The sequence below is a fragment of the Triticum urartu genome, chromosome 4, assembly GCF_003073215.2.
Source record: "Triticum urartu cultivar G1812 chromosome 4, Tu2.1, whole genome shotgun sequence".
NCBI classification, from domain to species: domain Eukaryota; kingdom Viridiplantae; phylum Streptophyta; class Magnoliopsida; order Poales; family Poaceae; genus Triticum; species Triticum urartu.
The window spans coordinates 447,185,959-447,206,830 of NC_053025.1; the positions used below are offsets into that span (position 1 = coordinate 447,185,959).

General features: G+C 44.2%; 2 long non-coding RNA genes across 2 annotated transcripts; both read right to left on the reverse strand.

The window, feature by feature from the left end:
* Positions 1-9,674: 9,674 nt before the first annotated feature.
* On the reverse strand, positions 9,675-10,323 carry LOC125553925. The gene is made up of 3 exons (XR_007304266.1): positions 10,219-10,323; positions 9,865-10,124; positions 9,675-9,781 (listed from the first exon to the last, which is right to left on the reverse strand). It is a non-coding gene; the product is annotated as an uncharacterized LOC125553925 (long non-coding RNA).
* Positions 10,324-14,459: 4,136 nt separating this feature from the next.
* Positions 14,460-15,637, reverse strand: LOC125553926. Its single transcript, XR_007304267.1, has 3 exons — positions 15,459-15,637; positions 14,631-14,704; positions 14,460-14,507 (listed from the first exon to the last, which is right to left on the reverse strand). It is a non-coding gene; the product is annotated as an uncharacterized LOC125553926 (long non-coding RNA).
* Between the last annotated feature and the right edge of the window lie 5,235 nt (positions 15,638-20,872).

The following is a 20,872-nucleotide window of genomic DNA, read 5'->3' on the forward strand; positions in this document are numbered from 1 at the left end:
CTGATAATTCGAAGAGACTTGCAAAGATAACCAATCATACATAAAAGAATTTAGAGAAGATTCAAATATTGTTCATAGATAGACTTGATCATAAACCCACAATTCATCAGTCTCAACAAACACACCGCAAAAATAAGATTACATCGAATAGATCTCCACAAGAGAGGGGGAGAACATTTTATTGAGATCCAAAAAGAGAGAAGAAGCCATCTAGCTAATAACTATGGACCCGTAGGTCTGAGGTGAACTACTCACACTTCATCGGAGGGGCTATGGTAATGATGTAGAAGCCCTCCGTGATGGATACCCCCTCTGGCGGAGCTCCGGAATAGGCCCCAAGATGGGATCTCGTGGATACAGAAAGTTGCGGCGGTGGAATTAGGGTTTTGGCTCCGTATCTGATCGTTTGGGGCTATGTAGGTATATATAGGAGGAAGGAGTACGTCGGTGGAGCAACAAGGGGCCCACGAGGGTGGAGGGCGCGCCTGGGGGGGTAGGCGCGCCCCTACCTCGTGGCCTCCTCCTTTGTTTCTTGACGTTGGGTCCAAGTCTCCTGGATCATGTTCGGTGAGAAAATCACGTTCCCGAAGGTTTCATTCCGTTTGGACTCCGTTTGATATTCCTTTTCTTTGAAACCCTAAAATAGGCAAAAAAAACAGCAATTCTGGGCTGGGCCTCCGGTTAGTAGGTTAGTCCCAAAAATAATATAAAAGTGGATAATAAAGCCCAATAATGTCCAAAACAGTAGATAATATAGCATGGAGCAATCAAAAATTATAGATACGTTGGAGACGTATCAATGGTGTGCCTGCCATCCTGCAATATAGGCCGTCCAATTTATATCTGATGGATAGGAAGGAAACTATGGCAATTTTGCAAAAAGATACCCACACCCCTCTCCACATTTGTAAATAAGGCCTTGCCTCGTTCATCCTTATCTCCCACAACATAAACTACTCATACAAATGCATCTTGATTTTCCGTGCAACGCATGGGCATCTTGCTAGTTCTGAATAAATAACACTGTATCAACGAGCCCCGTCAGACACCAAATTTCTTGGCTTTCGTGCTATAGCTAGATCTTCCCCTCGTTTCTGTTTTCCAACCTGGCGGCGGGTGGGGTGCAGTTTGCCAATAGTCAGTTTTCTCAACGGCGGTCCCACATGAAAGTGAAAATGCTAGGAAACACGCCTTCCCTAGCTATGTGGCGTGCCAGATGGGCCATGGAGTACTCCTGATTCTCGGGCGTGTGGGGGTGCGACGCGAACGCGGCAGGCCTTTTCCTTTTACTGGCAATGTGCTCGTGCATTACGATGGATCCAAAGTAGTAGAATAGTAGTACTTGTTCACAAACTTGAAAGAAATCACTCTTGTTTTGATATACTCCTAGTATATTACTTTTCACTCAAAATATATTTCTCAGGCTGTTTTTATGAGGTGAGGGAGGGATGTGGTTGCTTTCAAGATAATAAAGGGGTTTTCTGCAAATTGGAGCAGAGAAGTGGGCTATTGTTGCAAAAATGCCCCAACTTACCTCACAGCCATTAGATGCAGATCTAATGGTCAAAAATGATGGATGGCAGACACACCACCATCACCAACTGAGTCTTTTATAGGAGTAGCAGTAGAGAAAAATGTATAAATTGTAACATTTGGTTCTACTCCTTGGCATGATCGATAGATACAAATAACGATTGGAAATGCTAGGGCGGGGCTATTTCCGCCAGATAAGCAGGGTACGTATTAGCTAGGTTGGCGCATCATCGGTTTGGTCACATGCGGTCCGACATGTTCTAGTGTTTCTAGCAACATGCCCGTGCATTGCACAAAGTTGATGGAAAAGGTAAGCACAACTTATAAATTGACGGATGGATTACTAGTTACAGTGATGCATAAAATTAAGGAAAGGGATCGCACATGTTGGTATTGACTGGAACGAGAATGCAATAGCTCAATAAGAATTAAGGCCACGATGATGCGATCGTAGTGGTGGTTACATCAGGCAACAATAAAGATGCATCCATCAACGTACAACCTCCTCCTCCTCAACTAGGGCGCCGGGCCACAGACCGACGGCTAAGGAGCGGTTGCTTTTGTGGCGAGGTCAAGGTGCTTCTTAGCAAAGGCATCCAAGGCTTCCAGCCGGTTGAGGAAGGCCAATGCCGTAGCATCCTCAATGGCCTTGTAGATACCTATGTACACGATTTGCACATACATGTGGATGTGTAGGTCGAAGAATTCTTGCAGGGCGAGGCGCCTCGCGGCGAACGCGACCTGCAGGTGGACATTCCTCGTGGAGTCGGCGGGCAGTCGCAGGGCCATCAGTGCTTGAAAGAGGTTCCGGCCATGGAGGCCAATTAGGGTGGCAGGCGATGAGGAGCCCGGGCGCGCGGGCTGGAGGAGTACGGCGATGTCTTCCCCGAGATTCTTGAGGACCGTGAACTTGTTGGTGGTGGCAACGATCATGTGGTCCAACTGAGATTCGTAGTTGGCGTTGACGGCGGCCATCCACCAGCCGGTCGCGAACACCATCTGGAGACGATCCTCAGCGCCATGCCGCAGGCCGGCATCGTGGACCATCTGGCACAGCCCCTTGCCGCTCGTGCGCATCGCCGCCATGGGTCTGGAGTGAGCACTTTTGCGCTTAGTGTAGGTGCTTAGGTAAATGCTTAGGTGCGTACGATGTGGCAGGTGCATTGGAATCGAGGGGCGCCTTTATATGAGTGCAAACTGCGTTGCATTCACATCATGCAGCCTCTTTTCCTGGTCTTCCTCCCATTACTTCCATCATGCACGCACGATGCTAATTGAAGGAGGATGCATCATTGGCCGTTCAACATTTCGGGAACCGCTACACCTCCCTCGTCTGCATTAAAGCCGTATCAGGAACTGCGCCACCCGCTGTCAAATCGAATAGTACTACGCCGCCCTCTGCACGCCCGGCTAAACATGCCTCCTCGCTTCCATCAAACCCCTTCGTTAAACCCACATGCAAACCGAGAAACCTACTCCCGCCAGACGTATGTTCATGAGCGGGCCTGAATTAAATGCAACACTGGCCGAGCTCCTCCCGTCCGCCCTCAGTATAAACGAGGCCAGACGCCCGCCAATCTCCTACCGTCCACCCTCTATTTAAATGAGGCCAGACAGAAAACGGGCAAGAATCGCACCCCTCCGCCGCTCCCCCATCTCCTCCTTCACCATTTTCTCCACTCTTCTGATGGCTTCCGAGGAGCCGTTCTCCTGCATACTACCCGGCTGGGTGGCCCGCCGATCCCTCCAGATATGGACGAGGCCGCTCTGTGCTTCATCAACCTCGCTTGGCCCGACTGAGCCAGTTGCCGCCCCAATCTAGCGCGTGGTTTAGCAACTCGTTGCTCCAGTTCAGCTCGATGAGGACTAGCAAGTTGCTCCACGCAGGTATAGGCATCGTCGCTGCCGCGTCGTATCGCGCCACCAGTGTCTGCGATGGCCGCGCCTCCCGTGTCTGTGGGCATGCGCCTCCCGTGCCTGCGGCCGCGCCTCCCGTGCCTGCGGCAACGCCATGTAGGCAGGGACAGATTCTGGGTGCATGGACAGCGATGAGTCAGTGGCCAGCTTCTCCGTGTCCGCCGCCATCATCAAGGAGAAGTAGAATATGGGAGGACGCCGCCACTTGGGTCCCATGAAGGCCACCGCCGAGGCGACGACTGCGCATTCAGGTGGTTTCTTTGCTGCTTCGTCTCTTCCGAGGACCTTCGTCGACCCCTCAAGTGTCTGCCGGACATGAGGAAGACAAAGGGATCCGCGGGCAGCCATTTAGATTAGGTACTCCCTCTCCGGCTGGCGGGAAATATTTGTTCTAATAATGGATAAATTGGATGTATCTATAACTAAAATAAGTATAGATGCATCCATTTCAAGGACAAGTATTTCCGGACGAAGGGAGTACTAATTATACCAAGAGAGCCGGATTAGCACTGCTTAGTTCATGTAAATGTAATGAAATCCATCATGCTTATATGAAACCAGTCCATGTTTGCACGAATTTCATCTGGTTGGTTAGAGTTGTGAAAATGTATGCTGATGGCGTTTGATGTGGTCCTCCGCGGAAGGAAGCGGGAGGAAATTTGCTGGCTGCCATTGGAGATGCTCTTATGCTGGAAATAATAGAGTCACATCCAATCCATTTGAGTTAATTGCGTGTATGATTCTCCCTCTATAAAAAGTTAATTGCATGTGCAGTGTACACGTGACTTGTAGGGTGGCTAGAACTTCGTACAGAAAGTTAAAAAGAAACAAGTCCATCCTTAATATTGTAATCTAAGTACTCTGTGGGTTCCACTATCAGTACAGTAGCGAAAGAAGCATATATTAAATAAGTAATATATAATATAAAAATCTAAAGTTAAAGACAGAATTTGAACTCAGGTCATCGCGTTGCGAGCATCCGGCGCTAACCAGTCCAGCACATTTTTGTTTTAGACCATGCTGGAGATATATCTCCATGTCTACTCTTATACTACATCCGTTCCTAAATATTTGTCTTTTTCAGATTTCAAATGGACTACCACATACTATGTGTAGACATATTTTAGAATGTGGATTCACTCATTTTGCTCTGTATGTAGTCACTTATTGAAATCTCTAAAAAGATAAATATTTAGGAACGGAGGGAGTAGAAAACAGAGTTGGTGATGATGGTGTGCGTGCCATCCTGCAATATAGGCCGTCGGATTTATATCTAACGGATAGGAAGGAAACTATGACAATTTTGCAAAAAGATACCCACACCCCTCTCCACGTTTGCAAATAAGGCCTTCCCTCGTACATCCTTTTCTCTACTCTTACTAGCAATGTGCCCGTGCGTTGCAATAGATCCAAAATATAATAATACATGTTCACAAACTTGAAAGAAAAACACTCTAGTTTGGTGTATATATCACTAAAAATATACTCGTATTAGGTTTCACTCAAAATATATTACTTGTGGATGTTTTGATGAGGTGGGGGAGGGATGTTGTTGGTTTCAATATACTAAGGGGTTTCTGCAAATTGGAGCGGAGAAGTGGGGTCTTGTTGCAAAAAGCCACGACTTACATCATAGTCGTTAGATGTAGATATGATGGTCAGAAATGACGGATGGCAGACACACCGTCATCACCAACTAAGTATTTTATAGGAGTAGAGATAAAAACAGAGTTGGTGATGATGGTGTGCCTGCCATCCTGCAATATAGGCTGTCCGATTTATATCTGACGAATAGGAAGGAAACTATGGCAATTATGCAAAAAGATACCCACACCCCTCTCCACATTTGCAAATAAGGCCTTCCCTCGTTCATCCTTTTTGCTCACAAGATAAACTACTCATATAAATGCATCTTGATGTTCTGTGCAACGCATGGGCATCTTGATAGTCCCTCACAAGATAAACTACTCACACAAATGCAGCTTGATATTCCGTGCAACGCACGGGCATCTAGCTAGTTTCTTTTAAAATAGTTACTGCGATAATTGGGTTGAATTGATATATTTTATGTCTGCCCTGAATGATTTCAGATTCACTAGTAGTAACAATGAAAAGGTTGCCTTATTAATTAACAGAAAACAGGGTGAAAACTATCACATGAGGCCGGTAAAAACAAAGCACATTGGGTTCAGCGTCATCGTCACTACAGCTGTGAGCGTGCGAGAAGTCTACATATCGAGGGGGATATGGAGAAAAAGACGTATCAAGTGTGTCTGAGCGAGGCACAGAGACACAATGTTTGAGAGAGAAATCAATTGACAGATTAAGATCAGATCGAGTTGTCACCTTTCTGCTGTCATTGTTGGGGTTGGGGTGGGGGTAGGGAGGGGGAGGGAGAGAAAGACGTATTGAGAGTGTGCGTGAGATGCATAGAGCCACAACTAGTGAGCATGTGTGTTTGAAAGAGTAGACAGATTACTATCAAGATCGAGGTGCCACCCTACTCCTTCAGTGTCGGGTAGTGTGTGTGTGTGTGTGTTTGAGAGAGAAGCCAGTCGATAGATTAGTATCAAGATTGAGGTGTCACCCTACTCCTTCGGTGTCGGGAAGTGTGTGTGTGTGGGTGGGTGGGGGGCAGCTGTGACACTTACATATCTCTACTCTTATAAAAAACAGAGTTGGTGATGATGGTGTTCCTGCCATCCTGCGATACAGGCCATCCGATTTATATCTGATGGATAGGAAGGAAACTATGGCAATTTCGCAAAAATATAGCCACACCCCTCTCTACATTTGCAAATAAGGCATTCCCTCATTCATCCGTTTCTCCCACAAGATAAACTACTCATACAAATGCATCTTGATGTTCCGTGCAACGCATGTGCATCTTGCTAGTAGGGAGAAGGAGTTTGTGTGACACATATATATATTAAGGGATAGGTAGATAGGATGTGTGCGAGGCATACTTAAAGCATCACAAAGAAAAACAAACGATGTGCATGCAAGCACTACACCACAGCACCACATCCGTAACAAACAAGTTGGTTGGGAAAACAAGGTCTGACGACATACACTCGGTCGGGAAAGAGTATTGCCGACCGACAACGTTTGTTGGGGAAAACCCAGACGGGAAAGCATTTTCCCGACCGACATATCTTTCCCAACCGACAGTTGGACGCCTATAAAGAGAATTGCCGACCGGCTTTCTGATGGCCCTACTCGGAATCTTTCCCGACCGACTACCCGATGGTAACATGTTTGCCGACCAATTTTCAGTTGGCGTTGCTGTTTAAGTTTTCCCGACCGACTGTTTGATAGTATAATATTTGCCGACCGACTTTCTGTTGTCCTTGTCCTGAAACTTTCCCGACCAACTGTGCGATGCTATCCTTTTTGCCGACCAACTTTCCATTGGTACTAGCATGACCCTTTGCCGACCAACAATGAGACGATGTTCTATTTTGCCGACCAACAATTTATCAACATTTTGTTTAGCTGAGCAATATTTAAACCCTTGATTTCCCATCTGTCTTACACAATACAATGTCAATCAAGTCGCATATCTCAGTACTACATGATATCAGTCAAATTACAGTAACTTGCATGTGCTTTGAAAATAGTAAATCATGACCAAAGAAGAATAACATAATAATTACTTCTCAAGAGTGAAGGAAACATTTATGGTTTTGTGACCGAATCGCCCGATAGGTTTACAAAATGATAGGTGCATGTCCGAGATTCATTGTTTTCTCTATTACACAAAATACCCAGATGACAAGATAAATACCCAGATGACAAGATGCCATATAGGTTTACATAATGAGACCTAAAAGACACATTGTTTTTGCTCCATTACAGAAAATATGTAGCTGATGCAAACTGGCATCTTCCTGGTTACTTCCTGGCCCTTTTGTATGTCTTTCCTACAAAGAATAAAAATGTCCCTGATGAGCATGCATTCAGAGACAATGGCAATAATGATAATTTTATAAAGCACTATGGCAATTGGCAATAAAAAAACTGGGGGATTTTAGTGTTACAAAAAATAGGGCAAGTTAAGAATAATGCCACAACATGTGCTAATTAGATCTCTGTTGCATTTGACATAATAAAGCATTGATGCAACGTGACCATGTAGTATGTTTCAGGAAATAGGAGCAATACAGAGGTGTACTGGGAGAAACACAAGGCAACAGAGTTAAGTTAAATTTAAATCATCTAGACATAAGGCAACATTTTAGCATGTCCAGACTCCCAGTTTTAGTTCAAAAGACATGCTTTACCGTGCAGAGCACTACAGGCTAGTTTGGTTGGTGCTAGAGAGCAACTAGAAATTTGTGCCAGCCAGCTCCTCTAGGCATGTGGCAAGTAGAACTGTACCAAAGCCAACTTTTGCATAACATTATTATTTCCTTCTAATTCTGCTAAACCATGTAAGCTAGGAACTGTACATTAACTTAGCCAAACTTTAGATGAAGAGAATAACCAAAACAATTATAGACCATCACCATGTAAGAAGAAGAAGATACAAGGTTCTGGTTAAGTTCATTTCGTCCCTGGTTTTGTAGCTCAAAAATAAATACTAGCTCGGGATTCAAAAATACCTTAGCGGCGGGATGAGGAAGATGCCCCTGGTTTATAGGGTTTCATCTAGCAAAGTGATCATGAGTCAGTATCACATATCAAACAATTTGAGATAAGTGGACAAAAGACATATTGTTGGTGATTACCTTGCTAGATGGCCATGCAATGGACCTTGTGACAGCATCAGCAATAATTTGTAAATCGTCATATTCATAAGGCACCGTAGCATCTCTTCTAATAGCAACATTGACAAGAACCTCATAAGTTCCTGGTCCAAGGGTCTCTCCGCCCACAATAGTGTCTGGGTCAACTGAGATAATCGTTGCCTTGGCAACAGGAGTTTCAGGACCAGTCCATGCATATAGAAGCACATCCATACCAATCTGAATCAATGATTATTTTAGAAACATGAAAACAAAACAGAATTTAAACATATAGGTAAGGATGTGAAGATTACAAGGCTTTCATCTTCATAGGTTGATGAGCTTCTTGCAGGGGGCTTTGCAACAACTCTTCTTTGAACAAATGGCTCTTCATCATCCTGTTCAACATCTTCTTCAGCGTCATTATGTTCCTCAGCTTCAGCTCCGAAGTTCTACCAGACAACAATATGGAAATAGAGTTAGTGCATGCAAGATGGATTAATGATGCATTGAAAGGATGTGGAAATAGTTCATTACTTGTCGAGAATTGGAACCATGCTACGAGCTAGGAGTTTCCAGATTATGCCTTCCTTGTGAAGCTAACATCAATTCCATTCGGTTCATTCTTTCTTCCATTTGTTGCACATGCCCCTGGAGCATGTTATAGCGATTTTCATCTTCTCGACGCCCTTGCATTTCAACTAGAACTCTTGTGCTCAATTTACCCCGTGTACCCGGTGTGCCCAAATCTTGAGGTGTTGGACCTAGACCTAACACACAGACACGACCCCTGGGCTCCTTCATTCCACATACGCGTGCAAACAGATCACCTTCTTGAATGCTCTTTTCCTTCCATTCAGGGTGCTTTTCAGCATTCTCTATGAGTTCATTCTACAAAATGACATTTACGAGCTCTGTAAATTCTACTTCTACAATTTCTGAGCAATATTGAAAAAGCATGGCAAAAGAGACTTACAATTGTTGTTTCTGCCTGCGGCACATAACTCCCTTTCCTTTCCCCTTTCTTGCATGTATGTGTTTCGATATAAACTTCATCTCTCCAAGGATCATGCCCAAGTTTGACAGCCTACAATCATTTATTTATTTCAATATGCATTAGTCACTGAATCACAGTGGCATATCATTTATAATTGGGGTAATTTTTTTTACCATTTCATTGGCAACACGGGCATGACTCTTTTTGCCAGATGTATGAGGTACTGCATTGGCACAATTCTTTTTGGCGATAGAACTACGAGACTACAAGCAAAAAGTAAAGGAGATTTATCACACATATTGTTTGTGTTTTGAGAATCATTACATGCATATTTGTTTATCTATGTCCAGGACAAAGTGTGCTGCAAAGATATACTACAGTTTTGATTAGCAGGATGACTTACTTCAAATGCCGAAGATCTCCAATAAGTAATAAGGGTCTTCCAGTCAGCTTCACTAATTCTGTTGTCACGTCTTTTCATAAGTTGTGCATCAGTGAGTGCAGCATCAAACTTGTACCTCTTTAAATCTGACTTCCAATCCTTCCATTTTATGTGTGAAGTGTCGATAACAAAGCTCAAAGCAGTTGAGTCCAGCTCATAAAATGCCTATTAAAATGAGAGAAAACAGGACACTCAGTTAGATGGCTTTAAAAAAGAGTGTGTAAGTTATAAATTATGCTCATTTCTACCTTCAAGGTCTCCCACACTAACAACTTTTTCTCTACATCAACATCTCGCCAATCTAACTCTGCAGGTGGTATATGATTCCTCACCAAAGTACCAATGAAATTGGCAAATTCGGTTGCATCTGGCCCAACAGGCTGGCCATCCCCATTAAGTGGAATATGGATTTTGGGTTGATTCAGCCTTGCATATATGTTAGCCTTTCAAGTAATTTTTCTTCCACCTTTCTTTTGACTACCATCACCATCAAGCTCATGAGTAATCTCTTCATGCAAGAAAATTAACATAGTCATACAACAATTCTAGCAAGTGACATTAGGTTAGAATATGAACAATTCTAGCATGTGACATTAGGCTACCTTTGGAAGGCTGATGCTCAGGATCAACATGATCTTGATCTTTTGATACCCTAGACCTCAAAACACGTCCTTCATTCACGCTTACAGGTGCGCTGGAGGGTGCCTGCATAGATATATAGGTTAGTGTTGCAAGCTACATTTGCTTCCTTCAGGTAGAACATGAATGTGATGGAAGCTACATACCTTTCTTTTATTTTGGGGGGCTTGGTTCGCTACCATATCTTCCTGCATAGAAGCTCTTGTTGCTCGTACCGTTGCTAGCCGTTTATCATTCTGTTCAATGGTCTTGCTTCTCAGTAGTTCATACTCTACCGCTTTCAGTTGTTCCTCTGTGACCCCACCATCTTTAGCTCTTCCGTTTGCGCTTGCCATTTTTCCTCCTGCAAAAGACACACTATGTGAGTACATCGCTGAAAATACAAAACATTAGAGGATCATACACAACACTTACTTTTTTTCAATATCACTTGCTTTAAGAACTAGTCCATCTATATCTGTCCTAGCAGAACCAATGCATCCATCCGCAACACTCACACGTATAGCAGTACATGGATCAGGCAACGTCACACGTAAAACATTACCGTTGTCATCTTTAGATTCTTCTATGTCATATAATGATGGAACACCAGTAGACCACTTAGCATCAATGGGATCTTCAACATAGTAAACTTGAGTTGCTTGTGTGGCTAATATGAAGGGCTCGTCTGATATTTTCTCACCGGTATTGAACAAATGCTTGAAATTCACAGAAGTGATTCCAAACTGATCAGTTTGCACCCATTCATCTTCTACACGATTATCAACCCAGTCACATTTGAACAACACTACTTTCCCTTCATGTTGATAATTCAACTCAAGAATTTCCTTTATAATGCCATAATAGGTCTTGTTTCTTACATTAATATTGTCACCTTTTCCTTTTGCAAAGGATGTGGTTTGTGCAACAAGAGCTACTCCACTACTCTGAAATGAGCGGCCCTCATCATATTATTATGTATGAAAGTCTACCCCATTTATAGTGTAGCTACTATACTTCATAGCAACCAAGTTTGGCTCTTTAGCTAATATTTTTATCTCATGAGGTGCTTCATCTCCCATTTCTGCCACCTGTGATTATGAAATGCTATTGTTACTCTACAATGGGATGGAATTATATGTCTTATAGGTTGACAGTCACATGCCCACTTACGTGCAATTTAAACCACTCATGAAATGTCTCGTAATGCACACGCTTGACTTCTTGATGACTTCGAACACCAATAGAAGAAAGGTAATCCATATGTTTGCTGCATATAGGTTATATTTATCAATTGACAAGGAGGAGAGAAATAACCTAATAGCAATACATAGTAGGGATATCTTACTCTAGGTATGGTTCTATGTTGTCATAATTGAACAAGACATATCTGTGGGCTTGCAACCAAGTTTTGTTATCTAACATCACCATGCACTTGCCAGCCAGCCCTCGACCAATGTTGTGGAAGAAAGGAGTTGTATCATCAACTTCCATATCCAAACCTCCATCATTCCTAGCTCAATTCAACCGACTCTCATCATCCAAATAGTGTGAGCAAAATGTCAAGCTCTCATCAAACAAATAGCCCTCTGCAATTGATCCTTCCACATGACTTCTGGTGTGGACATGTCCCTTGAGCTTTCCTATATACCTCTCTATAGCCCACATGCTGCGAAAATGTACTGGACCAGCTATCATTGCTTGTGCTGGAAGATGAACCATCAAATGCACCATAATATCGAAAAATGATGGGAGGAATATGGCCTCAAGAAGGCTCAAGGTCTCAGCTATTTCATCCTGCAACCTTTGCATGTCACTTATGCGAATAACCTATGAGTACATTCGCTTGAAAAATCTGCTCACATGAATCAGTACCGCACTCACTCTTTCTGGTAATGTTCTTCTCACTGCAAGTGGCAGCAAGTCTTGCAAAAGGACATGGTTGTCATGGCTCTTTAGCCCAGTTATCTTTTTCTCCTTAACATGCACATTGCGGCGTATGTCAGATGCATAACCATTAGGAAACATGGCATTTTTAAATACTTTGCAAAATGCCCTCTGCTGATCAGATTCCATAGTGTAAGGTGCCGGAGGAAAAAAAACTTCATCATCATCAAGATCAATAGGTTGAAGATCCTTTCTAATATTGAGTGCTTGAAGGTCATATCGAGAATTAATATTATCCTTGGTTTTTCCATTGACTGCCAACAAAGTGTTAACTATGTTCTCACACACATTTTTTTCTATGTGCATGATATCAAAGTTATGATGCATCTTCAAATCCTTCCAATATGGTAGTTTATAGACTTTCTTTTCCAAATGACCAGCGGATCCCCTTTCTTGCATTTCTTAGTTCTAGGCTTCTTCGTTATAGGATCCTTCCCAAACTTGGTTTGCATATTTTCTGTCAGCTCTAAGATTTGCCTACCGGAAAGTGGAAGGGGTGCTGTCCCATGTTCTATGTCACCAAATGTGCGTGTATCATACCTCAAGGGGTGATCTGCATGTAAGAACCTGCGATGCCCCATATAGCAAGTCTTGCTACCATTTTTTAGCCTAAGAGAACATAATTGAGAGTGGCATTCAGGGCAAGCTCCTTCTCCAGAGGAAGCACAGGCAACCAAAGACCCAAGACCCGATTTATCCGTAATTGTGCATATTATGGCAGCATGCAACTGAAAATACTCTCCGGTTGAAGCATCATAGGTCCTAACACCATCAAGAAACATATCTACCATATCATCAACTAGTGGCTCAAGATAGACATCAATATCACTACTAGGAGAATTTCTGCCAGGAATCAACAGTGATAGGATAAAATTTGATTGCTTCATAATCATCCAGGGTGGAAAGTTATAAGGAATCAATAATACTGGCCAAATGCTATAGCTGAGATTCATGGATCTAAACGGATTAAAACCATCGGCACATACTACAAGCTTAAGATTTCTGCTATCTTTTGCAAAATATTTATTTTTTCATCAAAATCTTTCCAAAGGAGGGAATCTTTAGGATGCCTAATCAAGCCATCTTGTGTGCGCTCTTCTGCATGCCATCTTGTGAGAGCCGCAGTTCTGGAACACACAAACAACCTTTGAAGCCTCTTCTTTATTGGGAAGTAACGAAGAACCTTCTTAGGAACCTTGTGGACACGTTTCCCATCTGCACTCTTCCTTTTAGATTTCCATCTTGAAGCCTTACATTCTGGGCATGAATTGGCATTGGCATTGTTCTTCCAAAATAGAATGCAATCATTTTCACATGCATGGATATTAACATACCCAAGTCCTAGGCATTTGACTAGTTTTTTAGCTTCATTGGAGTTTTTGGGTATTGCGGACTGAGGGTAAGCATCTTGTAGTAGATCTAACAGCAGATCAAAACTTCTATTAGACCACCATCCAAGCAGTTTGGTGTGAAGAAGCCTCACTAGGAAACGAAGCTTTGAGAAATTCTTATAGCCTGGATATAGCTCTTGTCTAGAATCAGCTCCAAGTTTGTGGAGAGATTCTAGAAAAGAATCATCCTGATCTAAACCACAATCATCTTCAAGATCTCCCCCTTTATCCAAACCAGGAGCAAGATCTCTTAGCAAATCAGATATATCATCGCCCTCATCCTTGTTGTCACCCTCATCTAGATTTGGAGGAATGGAAGAAGAAGAGACACGTTCTCCATGAAACATCCACTATTTGTAGCCATCTACAAATCCCTCGCATACTAGGTGCTCACGGACTTCAGACTCTTCTCTCCAGTACGAGTTCACACAGTTTTTGCAAGGACATAAGATTTTATTCTCAACCGATGATTTATTAAATGCATAGCCTAGGAATTTGGCGAGCCCTTGTAAGTACTTCTCTGTATGCCTACATGCAAGTGTACATGTGTAGTGTGTTATATATAGTTTCATCATATAAGCAAAACAAAATATATATGCGGCGTTATACCTAGACGCATCCATCCAACCTTTATCCATGGCATCTTAGCTTCACAATTGGTTACTACCAAGTCAACACTAAATCCTGAACGAATAATATCAAAACCAGAGAATGCAAGGAATCAATTTAAGTACTGTAAATAAATTGGCGCAGAAAAGAAACGAAGAATCATAGAACCAATTCAATGGTAGTACGCACAGTAAAGGCAGATACCACCATAAATAAAATGGATCAAAGCTGTGGTTGACTCACCAACTGGTGGAGGATGCAGCGACAAGCACGGGAGAGGGATCGCTGCACCGCTGCTGGAAGCTGAGTCGTTGGCAGCAAGAATCCTAATAACCAAAATAATTAGACAATATAAAAGTCAGTGTCAAACATGAGGAGGCATCTCTACATATTCATGACATCCACACATATGGAGGGCCTCTGGACTTGAGTGGGGAAGAGAAACTCACCTAGTGGTTGCAGCAAATATTCTACAACTTCTCTTTGTCGGCTCAATGTTACCAGCAGTGCTCCTCTATGTTACCTGTAGAAAAAACAAGACAGATGAACAAGTAGACAACAACTTTTGAGATGCAGTGCTTTATATATTTACAGCTCTCTGCCATGTTTTCTTTCACTTCAAAATCTACTTCAGTAAACAAAAGAGAAACTCAAGTTTAAAATTTTTGTTACTGAGATTTAGGTATAACATCAGGTCAGTTAAGTTGTATGTTTTCAGAGACTCCAGTTTTTTGGATGTATGTCCGAGTTGCATGCTTTTAAAGGAAACATGATTCTAAAAGTCAAGATGATGCTTTTTAATGAAGTAATACATACTGTTGGCAAGGTCAATCCATATGCATGACAATATTTAGCTCCTCAGCGCTCTTTTTGTGTATTAACTTTATAGTTAAACTCTTCTTCATTTGTCTTCAGATCATCCAGACAAGAAAACTCGATACCGATGACTACAAATTCCTTTCTATCGGTACGGTGGAATTAAAGGACAGAACTGCAATGGGAAATTTTTTTTGCACACAACAGCTCAACTTCTAGAATTAGTTCATATTGCTACCACCAAGCTTCTACTCTGTACATTGATTAGCACATTTTCTGCCTACATAGTATCTCACAATCAGACTAGCTGCAGTACACATCAAACTGGAGAAGAAAAGCAAGAGGTGTAGCCGTTCCCTACTGCCGGAGCTCCCCGTTCCCCACCATCCCACTCTCACAACAAAGCCTAGAGAGATGGGGGAGGGGGGAGGGAGGTAAAGATAGAGAGGGAAGAGTTGTACCTCAGCCGCATCGACCATTGCCGCTGCCGCTGCGTGTCTTCGAGAGCTGGACGGTGGAGATGGGGGAGGTCAGTCCAGGGAGGGTGGCTTGCCGCTTCCCAAGATGCTCACATGCCTACTGCTGGTTGGAGAGAGGCGCCCGGAGAGAGAGAGCACTAGGACATGGGTCCGGCGGTGGAGAGACAGGACGGCGTTGCGTGACGTTGATGGGGCAGGAAGGCGTGGGGCGGCGCTGCAGAGGGAGGGCGGCGGTGGAGTGGCGCCGCAGAGGGAGGGCGGCGTGGGGCGACGGTGGAGCGGCGCTGCAGAGGGAGGGCGGCATGGGGCGGCGGTGGGACGGCGTGGGGCGGCAATGGGACGGCGTGGGATCGACCGGCGGGAGCACTGGCGGTGTGCGTGGGGAACGAACAGATCGAGCTAGGGATTTGGTTGTCCTGTACGTGCGAGGGGAACGAAGGAGATTGGGTTTTTGGGGGAAAATGTTCGCGGGTTGGGCCGTTTATTAGCGCTAAAATTTGGCCGTTCGCGCGCGAGGCCCAGTTAGCTTCAGAATGTCGGTCGGCGTTATTTACCAACCGATGGTCCATGGGCCATAAAGGATTTCCTGACTGACTGTTTGATGATATATGCTATACCATTCTCGACCGATAGTGCGTAACTGAACAGATGTTTCCCGACCCACAGTCCGTTAGAAATTTTTCTGACATATTGTTGGTCGACAATGGTGACTTTTTCCCAACACACGCCGGTAGGGAATTTTGGTGCATGGTGTAGTGAAGTGCCGGAAAAATGAAGCGATAAACAATGTCTACGCGCGCGCGCGTGTGTGTTTGTGTGTGTGTGTGAGAGAGAGAGAGGCCTAAATCTCAAAACAAAAGGTCCTTTGCTGGAATCCCATTGTTTGTATTCATATGGTTCTGGAACTGAAGTTAACCTTAGGCATATTTGTGAGAGACATAATTATCCTTTGAGACATTAGTGGTTGTGGGTGGGCGGAATAAAAGGGGTGGGCGTGTTCGACAGAGAGAGCGTGTGTGTTTCTGTGTGACAGACTTGTAGGACGGGGTAGAAAGACGAATTCTAACCTTGATGGAGGGAGAGAAATACACGAAGTGCACGTGTGTGATTCCGATGCCCACGGGGAAATGAGATATGTATGCCTGTCAGAGAGATTGCACAATTCATTCACGTATCACTATCTAACGATCGTGGACGTGCATCGCTTGAACATAAATCAATATCTACTTTGTATCGTGGCCAATGGTACACTATCGATTCAACGCTACAAAGATTGGACACTCATATATCACATTTTTTCTATCTAAATAAACCTTTTCGATTGTGCATGCCAAAGTTACAGTGATGTTTCTTCAAACCACTAATGTAGCTATCATGTACATGCACCATTGTTACTCTTACATTCAAATTCATTAGTCTTGGATGATTTAAGGTTCTATTATGAAGTAATATATGTAATATTCATATATGAATTCAACGGGTACCCAATTTATAAAATGGAGGCTATGTAATCATATGAGGTAACACTTTTAAGTAGTGGACTACAATATCGATTTATTTTGTGGGACTACAATATCCATTTCTTTTTGTGCGCCTCTACACTAACACATCAATGCATTATGTTTAAAGTAAATAACCAATGGCACTAAATTATCTATTTACACGAGAAATACATAGGCTGAGCGTTTGATCCCTTTTATGTGAATGCACCTCTACACACGTACGATTGGCCGCGCCCGTGTGAACGTCCAAGTTATCGGCGCATCATCTCGAGTTATTGTATTTTTTCTTGGGTGGAGTTCACACCAGTTATTAACTGCTGACGCGTGCCCCGTGTACACAATCTCGCATGACCTTCCCGCTAGAACGGTCCAAAATTAGTTGAAACTGGATACGAACGATCCCACGAGCGGCAAAATCTACCGCCTCCTTCTAAAATTTCCGCCACCTAGTCTTTAGCATGTGAAATCCTCCTTTTGTCCTTGGTGCACGGAGAACAATAGTAACAATACCGCCCTCATCTACATAATAGGTCGGGGCTGCTTTGGTAACTTCCGGTTCTCTCCACCACACGGCACCCCCATTTCCTCTCGCCCTCCTGCAAAAATGACTAACTCCACAGCACCAGAGAATCTTACATCACGCCGTCCATAATTCATCGGCCTTTCTTCCCCTCCCCTCTCAAAACCCTAGACTGCTCATCCACCAGCGTACCAGAGCCCATTCACTACCAGTGGCATCCACCTCGCCAGATCTGCTTCTACGGCCGCATCTACCCCTCCCGCCCCCACTAAAACAAGTAGAATGCTCATCCACCACTGTACCACAGCCCATTCAGTGCCGGCCTTGTCCACGGCACCGGATCTGCTTCACCGGTACTCTCGTCAACCGCAGCGCATCTGCAGTGGCTCATTCATCTCCCCACTGGAGATGCTTCGTCCACACACCCCAGGAGCCGCCCCACCGACGGCCCCGTCGATGGCCTCTAATCCTCTTCGCCAACACCTTCCTCAACCCTACCGGAGCCGCTTCGCCGACACCATCGTCAACCCTACCGGAGTAGTTTCGCCTATACCATTCTCAACCCTATCGGAGCCGCTTTGCCAACTCACAAGTCCACGGCCATAGATCTGCTTCGTCACACCCTTATCCAACCTACCGGAGCAGCTTCTGATGCCCCATCCACGGCCGCAGATCCGCATCGTCGACACCATCCTTAACCCAACCACCGGAGCAGCTTCACCAACGCCCTCGTCCACGGCCACAGATCCGCTTCGTCCACACTGTAGTCCACCCTACCGGAGCCACTCCATAAACACCCTACTCGACGGTTCTAGATCTCCTTACCGGACCCCGACAGCGAGCGCAGCTTCATCACCCTTGATGTTTCTAGCCTGATTCCCACCGTCTGGCATGATGCCAAGCACCCGCCACAGCCTAGGTACTCCTCCTTTAAACCCGTCCAGCATCACCTGCCCGATGTACTTCAAATATACTAACATGTCGTTGTTACCTGTTATGCAGCTGGCAAAAACTACAAGGATGATGTTTTTTCTGGATCTAACAACTTGGCCAACCAAGATCTTGGACTGAGGCATTGCTATGATCTTGTAAGTGTGTCTCTCTCTCTCTCTCTTGTAGTGTGCCTACGAGCGTGCTTTGCTAGGATTTTGGACCAGTAATCCCTTTGTGCAGACAATGATTTCTACTACTAGCTACTAAATTAGATATGTAGAGGTCATACATGATACTACCTCGTACCTCCGTTCCTAAATATAAGTCTTTCTATAGATTCCACTATAGGATACATACGGAGCAAAATGAGTGGATGTACACTCGAAAATGCATCCATATACATCTGTATGTGGTCCATACTAGAATCTCTACAAAGACGTATATTTAGGAACAGAGGTAGTACATTACACAAAATGGTAGGTGGCTAGTAGGAATTGCAGTGCACTACATTAGGCTGCGTTAGAGTGCCTGCTAGTGCAGCACACAGAGTCATGGCTAGTTTATGCTACGCACACAATCGTGTAACGCCCTCGATGCGGCTATATCTCCCACGTGTCGAAGCACGACTTAGAGGCATAACCGCATTGAAAGCAATGCCGCAAGAGAGGTAATATTCACACAACCCATGTAATGCATAAGGGAAAAAGATACATAGTTGGCTTACAATCGCCACTTCACACAATTACATGAATAAAGCATTACATCATCCAAATACACTCAAGGTCCCACTACGGAACCAAAATAAAAGAAGAACCCCAAATGCGACAAGGTCCCCGATCGACCCCAACTGGGCTCCACTACTGATCAACTAGAATAAAACAACACAAAGGACAAGATCTTCATCGAGCTCCTCCTGAGCTTGGTTGCGTCATCTGCACTGACTCATCAGCACTTGCAAGCTGGTTTTGGAAGTATCTGTGAGCCACAGGGACTCAGCAATCTCGCACCCTCGCGATCAAGACTATTTAAGCTTATGGGTAAGGTAAAGGTATGAGGTGGAGCTGCAGCAAGCGACTAGCATATATGGTGGCTAACATACGCAAATGAGAGCGAGAAGAGAAGGCAAAGCACGGTCGATGAAACTATGATCAAGAAGTGATCCTAAACAACCTACGTCAAACATAACTCCAACACCGTGTTCACTTCCCGGACTCCGCCGGAAAGAGACCATCACGGTTACACACACAGTTGATTCATTTTAATTAAGTTAAGGTTCAAGTTATCTACAACCGGACATTAACAAATTCCCATCTGCCCATAACCGCGGGCACGGCTTTCGAAAGTTCAAATCCCTACAGGGGAGTCCCAACTTAGCCCATCACAAGCTCTCACGGTCAACGAAGGAATAGACCTCCTCCCGAGACGTTCCGATCAGACTCGGTATCCCGGTACAACAAGACATTTCGACAGGGTAAAACTAAACCAGCAACACCGCCCTAATGTGCCGACAAATCCCGATAGGAGCTGCACATATCTCTTTCTCAGGGCACACTCAGATGAGCGCTCCATACAACTAAAACCAAACCTCGAGTTTCCTCGAGGGGGCACTGCACAGGACTCTAGTTTGGACCAACAATCAGAGAAGCACTGGCCCGGGGGGGTAAAATAATGATGACCCTCAGGAGCGCGACTCCCAAGAGAAAAGAAAAGGCTAGGTGGCGAATGGTAAAACCAATGTTGCGCATTGCTGGAAGAGCTTTACTTAAGGCAAACTGTCAAGGGGTTCCCATTATTACCCAACCGCGTAAGGAACGCAAAATCCGGGAACATAACACCGATATGACGGAAACTAGGGGGCAAGAGTGGAACAAAACACCAGGCATAAGGCCGAGCCTTCCACCCTTTACCAAGTATATAGATGCATTAATTAAATAAGATATATTGTGATATCCCAACAAATAAACATGTTCCAACAAGGAACAACATCTCCGTGTTCCAACAAGGAACAAACTTCAATCTTCACCTGCAACTAACAATGCTATAAGAGGGGCTGAGCAAGCGGTAACATAGCCAAACAACGGTTTGCTAGGACAAGGTGGGTTAGAGGCTTGGTTCAACAATATGGGTGGCATGATAAGCAAGTGGTAGGTATCGCATCATAGGCACAGCAAAAGAGCGAGCAACTAAGCAAAGCAAAGATAGAAGTGATTTCGAGGGTATGGTCATCTTGCCTGAAATCCCGCAAGGAAGAAGAACGAGTCCAAGAAGAAGACAAACGGACGTAGTCGAACGGATCCTCACAAACGCGACGTTATCGAATCCAACCCGAAGAAGCAAACACCGGAAAGAAGCACACAACATAGTAAACAACCACTACATAAACATGGCATGATGCGCAAACAATTATGATGCATGTCCGGTTTAATACGCATGGCATGGCA